The 9907-nt window shown below is 43.1% G+C and overlaps 1 pseudogene across 1 annotated transcript; it reads right to left on the bottom strand.

Annotated features, from left to right (window-relative positions):
- Positions 1-612: 612 nt before the first annotated feature.
- LOC123149562 (uncharacterized) lies at positions 613-9639 on the bottom strand (annotated as a pseudogene). The gene is made up of 11 exons (XR_006474754.1): positions 8608-9639; positions 8319-8516; positions 7942-8221; positions 7825-7877; positions 6891-6965; positions 4652-4655; positions 2744-2863; positions 2498-2635; positions 1638-1746; positions 1276-1545; positions 613-919 (listed from the first exon to the last, which is right to left on the bottom strand). The product of XR_006474754.1 is annotated as an uncharacterized protein (transcript).
- Between the last annotated feature and the right edge of the window lie 268 nt (positions 9640-9907).

Raw genomic sequence — 9907 nt, 5'->3', positions numbered from 1 at the left:
AAATCTTGAATAATTTCTTCAAACTTATCAGTTTTGCTAAAGCATATCTAGATATGCCATGAGTATTGCACATCTAAATCCTATGTCATTGATCTTACGCGGAGATTCATGGGGTATTTTATTTTTCTTTTTCTTTTTATACTTGATTAAGTCATTTAAATGTCATCTAGATGTGCCCTAGATAGACCCTTATTAAATATCAAAGAGAGTTGCATCGTTCGACACTGAAGGGAAAACAAAGCCAGGAGGTCACCATCCCAAAACTAGACTTAGAATCAATATATTTAGCAGGAGTGTGTGTCACACGATTGCATCCCTGGTGCGGTGTTTAAAGGAGATAGCACTTATCTGCTTAGCACGCTGGAAACTTCAACTACACCATTGCATCACCGTAAAACTGAACAAGGTCCAAATGCGCTTGTCAGGCCATTAACCTGGTCCCCATAAATACTTGCTAACTAGCCAGTTCATCGTACCTACATTATGGCGCCGATACCAATCATAAGAATTGTAACCGAGATAGATTATCCAATCTGCATAACAGTGCATCGACAGTAAACCCGGTCCAGTTTCAGGCCAGACCCACAGGAAGAACATGAAGGATTCATCCAGTGAAGGCCACGATAACAGCAGGTGCATTGCCAGAAAATGTTTTCAGCATTGTATACTTGAAGTCTTCAAGAGAAAGAATCTTTACATCACCGGAGGAATAAATGTGCAGGTGCAATCAGGATTTACATGAACGCCTCTTAAGCTGTTGCTGATATGCTTACGCTCTAAAGGATGACAACGTTCATGAACTTCCTCTTTGCAAAAGCCAACCACCATTTGTTTGGAGTGCCATTAGCCCTGTATGCACAGTTGAGCAGCCTCCCGCTCGTTTCCTCCCTTATCTGCTTCAGATAGTTCCTCAACAGTTCTGCATTAGAGAGGATCACAATCCATGGGAGTTAGAATATTATGCTGTCAGACTTGGTCGGTGTCTAACAATTTATAGCTGAACTAGCCTAAGGCTTGAATAAAAGACTACTATTCCCTCCAATCCATATTAGTTGTCGCTCAAACGGATGTATCTAGCACTGAAATACATCCAGATACATCCGTTTGAACGACAAGTAATATGGATCGGAGGGAGTACTTTTTTCTCTCTCAAGAACTAAATTACGTGAAATACCAAGCAAACAACTTCTGCAGAGAAGAGTTTAGCTTAGTTACTTTCACTAAAAGTCTATGCACGTGCAGATATGCAATTGAAGTTGATGGAGCTATATATACCTGCTTCCTCCCCAGATTGGGGGAGAGTGAAAAGTCCAGGGAATGGAAACCCTGGTTCCCCAGGCACAGGAACTTTTTCCAACCCCAGGTTAATGATTGCCTTAGTTCCGACAGCCAGCGTCCGGCAGGTTTCTAATCTTTTCAAGGCAATATTGATGTAAGATGTCAGATAGATGAGCAATTTGTCTGCTGGGCTTTTGACATGGAAGTTTTTGAAGAAAACATTTGCTCGGAAGAAAGTTATCGCTTCATCAACTATATCCGCCTTATCTGTAATAGCATCAACGTTAATAAGCAGTTTGACATGGTCGTACAGGAATGGAATTACATCATTATAAATGTGTATGATGTTGTAACGGCACCTGAATCCGCGGCTGGGGCTGGGCCCTTTATATGAGTTTTTAGTGGAAGCAAAGGACACCCACAGGCTTTTGTGATCCCATCATCGTCAATGAAACTAGAGTGATAAACCTGTCCATGAGGGATAAATGCATATGGTGCTCAGATATTGCATAGTTAACGTTAACCATGACCAAACTAGAACCAACAAAATTAGCATGGGAAACTAAAGCAAGCGATGAGCACATTTGATAGCTATTTGCAACCATCGATATTACCTTCGTTAAACACTTAAACCCATGAAAGGTGTTTCTGAAGGAGTAACTCTAGCTGAAGTACTCTGAACCACAAGATTGATGTCACCTTATTAAACTTTCTCCTGTTTGGACTACCTTGACTGGCATAAGCAGAATACAACATACAACTATATGGCTTATAAGTTTAGCTTGCAAATAGAAGTGTCATATAGCTCCATCAGAGGATGGACAAAAAAAACAGTCAAGTGACACTTATTTTGGAACAGAGGGAGTATTATGGATCGCAAACTGTGATGATATGAAACTAGAATTATCTGGGGCTCTAGTTTAACATCAGCTTCCAGGACCTTCCCAAACATGCTCTGTTAAGTAACCAGAAAATATAAACAGGAATTTTGTAATGAGGTGTTGAGGTGCATTGCACAGGTTAGTGTAGCAGTACCGGCTTCGGTAATGAAAAACAGAGCACGTCCAAAATGGCACCAATCTTTATGTGCCAACTTAACGCTCAAAACAGAACTTCGCTTCCAATTTGGCCAAGTCAGACCCGTTGGCTGCCCAAATTCGGTGACAATAGCGTCCAAGGAATGACAAGGTCTGGGAGAAGGAGATGGCAAGTAACTCACCATGGCTACAAAGGACTGCCGGGTACGGTGCACCGCAGACAAACAGGGAACTCCACCTGCGTAGATCTCCTGAGTGCCGTCTATCTGGTAGTGAGGAAGGATGGGACTGAGACCGGTTCCCAAAGAAGGAAGTTCGCCCTAGTGCAACTATGGAACCTAAACAAAACAAATAATAAGGGAACTGGATACTGAGCTGGTTGTTCAACAGACTGCATACGAAAGCAGGAGTTGTAGGAAAGCACTTACAGAAGAAGACTGGCTGGCTCTGAATAGTTCCCTCCGAAGCTCACTAACGCCCCCTGTCGTCCGCTAGCAATTCAGGCTCTGCATCAAAGATACAAGCTGTGTTATAAAAAAAAAGTTGGACTGGTATGGTAATCACAAAAGGCAGCAGCAACTAAGAGCATCTCCAACAGAAGCGCTATATGAGCGCCGCGCGGTATAAAAACTGCTTTTAGCGCGCGCGGACCCGGTTTGGAATCTCCAGCAACCGCACAAAAAGCGCGCGCGCTATAACTAATGCAGCGCGTGCATCAAAAAGGCATCGCGCGCAGCATATTTAGTGCGCCCGGTCGCGCGCGCTGCAAACTCTGGGCTGCTGCAGATGGGACCGCTTGATTGGGACCGTTGGACTCGCGCGCGCAGCATATTTTGCAGCGCTTGTTGGAGCAAACGTCTTGTAGCGCCCTAAAAAAATTTACTTGCGCGCTGTAAACCTGTTTTTTAGGCGCCGCGCACTGGGCGGCTGTTGGAGATGCTCTAACAGATGCAAACTTGCAGGTAATAAATTGAATGGCTGTGACTGCATTCACATCATCAAAGACATCACATCGAAGATGATTGAAGGAAATCAAGGGGCAATCAAGCCCAATAACCACACGGACGGATTGACTGCGAAATGCTTTCTTCACAGCCTCAAGCCCGGTTCTCGAATCAAAATTCGGGGCGGTTACTTCGTCAGATTAAAATCTACTGTAACAAACAAACCCCTAACATACATATATTCAGAGCAGACACTGGACCAGGGCCAGGGCTGGCGGTAGGTACGATGACCTCCACGCCGAATGGGGAAAAAAGAAAGGGCGAGGGTCAGATTCACCGACGTGTTGCGGGTGGCTGTTCCATCCACAGTCGGCAACCGACGAGCGTTAACCCCTGCCCCGGGAGATCTAACCGGAGACGCGGGATTGGTAAGAGAGGGTAGGGAGACCCGGACCGGATCGCCGGCGCGCAGCCCCGCGACGACCGGAGCGGATGAGCGGATCGGAATGTTGCTGAAAGGGGGGAGGGAGCGGGTAGAGAGGCGCTTACCACAGTTGACGATTGGGGGCGGGTTTGACAGGGGCAGCGAGGCGGGCTCCGGCGAGCGGCGGCGCGCGGGGCCGCGCGGGGGCGGGAGGTGGATCCGTGGATGGAGACGAAGGCGTTTCTTTTTAGAGAGAGAGAGAGAGGAAGAAGAAGGGAAAAGGCGCAGGCGTTCTGGCGATGTGAGCGAAGCGTCGGCCCCCGCCCTCCCCTTGGGCAGTCGGTGCTTTTTCCCCTAATGAGATGTTGGTGTTACTAGAACAATGCAGATATAAATATTTTACTATGTTAGTTTGTGTTTTGGCTATTCATAATATGTACTAATTGTGTAAATATTGTGTAAATAAACGCATCATTAAATTATGTTCGTAACTTACCATATATTTTGATAAGAAGTGATTTATCTGCCCATAATATGCGATTGTGTAAATAAATGTTCATCAAATCTGTCTGTAATTTACCTTATATTTTGATCAAAAGTTTTGTAAGTAAATTGTAATGAAATTGGTTCATAAGGTAAGTAAATTAATATGATTGATTATTATACGGGGAAGGTTGGACGAAGGGGTGATGGGAGGAAAGGTGAAATGGGAACCTTACGGTTTTTTAAGTAGTAGAGATTTTTCACGGTTGATCGAATTGGAGGGTTCACCGGTGAAAGCTGAAGGGGAGAGTTTGTCTAGCCGCCTAGAGTTATGGGAGGAAAAAAAGATATGTTTTCCCTTGAACAAGTGTTAATTATATACAGGGCCGGTCCTAGGGGGGGGGGGGGGGGGGGCGAACGGGGCGGCCGCCCCGGGCCCCCGAAAGTCGGGGGCCCCTCCCAGGTATACGTACGTTAATACGTACAGGTCTTCGAGGGGGCAAATCAATCAGCGCCTGGCTCTTTTGTTTTTTATTTTGATCAAATCTCGGCGCCTCGCTCAGCTTCTGCGTGCTAGCTAGCATAGAAAAGTAAACATATTTGGTGGGCCTGGCCCATATTCGCACGTACATGGTCACGTGGAGACCGGAGAGAAAAGGAATCGTTCCATTGATTTTTTGTAACTTTGGCTTGGATCGGCTGTTCCCTGCCTTTTCTCCTCTTTCGCTGTACGTGTTCGTCTAATCTCATTGACTCTGTGACTGCGTCTCTGCCTCCTCACGAACGACGCCAGGACTGCGGCAGGTACATCTGGTTGCGCCCTCTTCCTCTCTTTCCCTCGCATGATCTTCGTCCTATTTCTTTCTTTTCTCATCCTGATTCCCAATTTCTCGATCGATTGACAGATTGACAGATTAACACGACATTGTTTTTAGGGCGCTCAAATCATTGTGTCCACTTTGCCAGATTAGATTATATAGAGAAGGTATTATTCCATGCCCTAGCAAATTCTCATTATATTAGATGGTCTTCTGCACTTAATCTAATGTTTTAATTAGTTTTGCGGTAATTTTAAAAACTAATTGTTCTTTTCAATTTCAGCAGGGTCATGTCGAGTTCAGGTAGAAAGTATACATCCAGAAGTCATAAAAGGAAAAGAGAAGGAGGCAGATTAAGAGAAAGAAGCATTGAGCGGATCTCTTTTTAAATATTATAAGAGCGATACGAGCACGCCAGAAAATCCAGATGAGTTGGCGATAGTTCTTGCGGGTGACCAAACTAATGGCAATCAAGAAGATGATGGTCATACTCCTACAGAAGGCAATGTTGACATCAACATGGATGATAGCAATGTGAGTGATCATGAGCCCATATTTAATTCATATGCGGTAGAATCTACTAGTGTTGATGAGGAACAAGTTAGTGTGGATATTTATGACCCAAGCAATTGGGGTAATCTTGATAACAAAGCGAGGGACATATTAGTGGAAAAGGGGCCTAAAATGGAAGAAGAAAACAATAAATATCCTTTGGATGAAAATTCAAGACATTTTTCGTATAGCCATTATTACTCCAGAAAGATGAGCAATGGAGAGGTGCGTGATAGGAAATGGTTAGTTTTTTCAAAACACACAAAGAAAGTGTTTCGTTTTCGCTGTAAGCTTTTCAATTCTGATAAATGCAAGAGTGCAATGGGGAATGATGGGTTTTGTGATTGGAGGCATATTAATGAAAGACTGAAAGAGCACGAAGCTAGTGATTTTGCATCTCAGAATGTTAGGAGAAATATTTGAAGCTATATGTAATACATTATGTGATATGCACAATCATTTTGGATGCACTTTCTTTGATACAAATTATATGTACATACGATGATTATTAATAGGCATTTATACTAAGGGCCCCAAAGGGCCCCGGATTGTCGTTTCGCCTCGGGCCCCCAAAATCTTAGGACCGGCCCTGATTATATAATAAGTAGTTCTGATCTCACAGGTGTTCTTTTTTTTCCTTTTCCTTCTATTTTGTCACAATTTAGGAGAAACCTGACTCGGTTTTACAAGATGTCTGAATAGGTTAATTCATGTGATGGCTCTAGAATCTCTATGGAAAGGTTTTGAAATTACACTCAAATGCGCTTGAAATGCTTTTGAAATTTATGTTATATATATTTTCGTGAGGTGTGCTGGGGCATATGAAATTCAACTAGATTTGTGTGTAATGCATGTCGAGTGATCCTGTTATTCGTAAAAAAAAATGACTGGATTGATTGAAAGTTGCCTCAAATGCCCGCTAAATGTATCCAAAATTAATTCAAATATGAATGGTCTGACTTTCTTAGCGAAACCTGGTTCAAAAATTTAAAAATCATTTCTGGAATGGGAATGGACAAATGGTAGGTTTAAAGAATTGCCTGGGATGTTTGTTGCATGTGCTCAGCTATTATGGAAGTTGAGTGGATTATCTCGTACACTTGTTCAATCGCATGAAATGTTTGAAATGCGTGTCAAATGTATCTAAAGATAATCAAAATGTGATTGAATGTTTTGGGCAAATGCATTCAAACATGAGTGGAATCATTTGTGAGACTTGTAAAAATGAATGAAAATTGAGGAACCATGTTTGAATTGCTTCCAAGTCAAACTCACACTCGGCTATGCTGTTGGATATTGCGTGCACTTTCATCGACAATCTTTCAAAAAATAAAGAAGGCAAATACGTGCAAACCGAGAAGGCTTGAGTTTGTCGGGGGACAACCACCGTGACTTTACAAAGAGACCATATTCCGCAAAATTTTAATAGCTACAATGAATACAGAGCATCATTGTTCATCATGCATGTGTAGTGATTTAGAAAAGAGAGAAAACAAAATGGTGTTCTCATGTTATGAGAATTCAACTGATTGCATAGAGCTTATTTGGTTCATGCAACCATCAAAACATAGATAACTTGGAGTGCATGACTGACACATGTTGATCAAAATATGTCACTTTGTTGATTGAGCATAGCCAAGAGCACAACGCTCCTAAAGCCAATTGTAGCGGTGAACTACCAAAACAAAGCTTCACTTTAACGGTTGCAGGCTTCTACCAAACTACGCAAAATCCTGAAACCAAATAATACTATAAGGAGTTGATTGTCATGGGAAAGGATGCTCTTCCCAATGCGCACCACCAATCCAAAAACTGGAGGATGAGAATCATGTCCACGTGCAATCTTGATTTCTATGCATTGACTCTGCAAAATGAGACAAATGAGAACAAGCCCTAATCGGTGTAGAAACATGCAAATGTATAGCCATAACATAAGCAAATAATGGTGCCAATGGAAAATACGAGCAAGCAAACTAAGTGTTTAATGTGATTAACTAGAATTTAATACAAAACACGGAGGGTAATAAAATTCAGATGAGAAAACAAGCACCGGCTAATTTACAAACTCATTTTGGCTCCTAAATAAATATGCAAAAAAACAAGGGCATAATACATAGAGGAGATTGCATGTGACAAAAGGGCAACTAAGTTAAGAAAGCTTGCATAAAAAATCCAAAAATAATAATCCTAACTCTACACTTCAGCTTTCATACGTATTGGTAAAGATGTTAGGGTGTGCTCACACAAACTCAGTAGTTATATATCATATTAGCTAATAAGTGAGATACACGTACACAACTAGACTTTGTAATTGGAATGTCAATTCCACATTTGAAGCACCCTAGAGATTTTCCATATCATGAAAAGCAATGTCAGCTTAACCTTTAGGCTTCGGCCAAACTTACCAGACATTAGATAAACATGGCACTTCACAGAAGGATATGCCCTGAAGATGTTTTGTGCTATTTCGCATCCACCTTTCCTTGACCAGACTTCATGTGACAGATTTAAAGTCATTCCTTTAAGGTTTGGCGAACATTTGAGTATGAGTTTCAAGAAATCAAACTCATGATCTACTCCTTCAAAGCCATTGATCTCCACTTCTTTGAGAGTAGTCAGTGAGATGTTTTGGGTTCTCCAATTTGTGGGCGCACATGGACACTCTGGTTTGCATTCTTCTTGCACCTGAAACAAAAAATAGATGTAAATGACCACATAATGTAAAAAATTTCACGAATCACATAATGCATTTTCGAGATATGTAATCAGAGCTAATAATTACCATTGTTCTCCACAAAAAAACCTTAAGCTTTTGCATAGCAGTGCCCATTAGATTAATCCAAAGAAGATGAAACACAAGCGCTCCAAAAACATGCCCCTTTGTTGTGAGATGTAGCTCTACAACAAAGAAGGCAACAACCATATGCTTCTCTATCTCTTGTGTAAAGTTGGCCAACTCATCAAGGAAATTAGATGACAACTGGGAAACAATTTGGAAGGATACATATAATTCACAAAAGAAAACTGTTTAATATGAGTTTGCAATAAACTGAATAGGAGAGGGGACACACCGCACAGACATCAATTCGGAGTGAAGGGAATTGTCCTTGTCTCTCAACTGGTGCCTGCAATCTCAACAGTTGGAGCTGCCAAAGACCAAACACAATGGGCCATCTGGGTAACCAGTTCCATGACACCTTCTCCACCACTGGGGCCAAGAAGAAAATTTTGGACTCCGCCATTGTGGCAAAGGACATGGTAAATTTCTTAAGCATGGGGGCAACGATGTCTACATGGTCTATCCATGAATTCCCGTCCACTACAATCTCCTGAAGTGACGGAGAGTGGATTGTCAGGTTGTTCTCATGTATGCCAACACGCTTGAGGTGGAGCGTGCGCAAGCACGGGCAACATGAGAGCATGGCAACGATGTTGATGTAGCAGGACGACAGAATCAACGTCTTGAGTGCGGTGAACTCGACACCGTCTGGCACACGACAGATGACGACGGGAAGTTCCATCGTGATCGAGGTGGCGCGGTGGAAGCAAGGTAGATCCATGATATAGGGATTGATTATTTCCAAGGGGAGGCCAAAGATGACCTCCTTCAGCTCAAGTCGCGCTGCAGCATGGAGCAGCGAGGTTACATCAAGCTTGCGGAGCCCATGGAGGCGCCTTTGTTTCTTGGGGACGTGCCAGCCCTCCTTGGCGACATGGATCTCGAGGAGGGAAATCATGCTCGGGGGCCGAGGAACGTGGCCCATCGCCGCTTCGATCTTGGGGAAGGTGATGTTGAGTAAGACGATCTGTTGGAGGTGGGCCCAGAGGCCACGCCACCGGCGGGAGAGGGCGCTGGTGCGCGCGGCGGCGGCAATGCATCTGAGTCGGGCAAGGATGAGGAGGAGTAGGTCGGTAGGGAGAGCACTAATGTGGTCCGCTTCACTTCCTAAGGTATCGAGCAGTGGTTGGGAGGAACGCCGGCGACGACGCCCCCATCTCAACTCCATCAGATCTTTGCTAAAACTCCGATGTTCCCCTTCCATCTGAGACAACGAAGAGAGAATTCCTTTATACAGACCTTCTCTAATAATGTGTTTCCCCATTTGGACCAGAAATAAATACTTCCTATTTGGCACGGGACATAAATTGTATCCCTAATTTCACATTTCCGCCAATATTGGCTACTAATGATGGTCTCTTCCCTGTATTACACATGGGCTAAATTCTATTGGTAATATGACACCTTTTGTCAATTTTGGCTACTAAGAATGTTAGATGAAAATTAGGTGTGCGCAAATAGGGATGGTTTCTTTTTCTGGGGCCAAACAGGGAAGCACATTTTTAGAAATGACTAGTAAGCTTAGTGGAAGA

This window comes from Triticum aestivum, chromosome 7A, assembly GCF_018294505.1.
Source record: "Triticum aestivum cultivar Chinese Spring chromosome 7A, IWGSC CS RefSeq v2.1, whole genome shotgun sequence".
NCBI classification, from domain to species: Eukaryota; Viridiplantae; Streptophyta; class Magnoliopsida; order Poales; family Poaceae; genus Triticum; species Triticum aestivum.
Note: the sequence above shows the minus strand (reverse complement) of the source record. Positions and strands in the feature narration are given on the sequence as shown.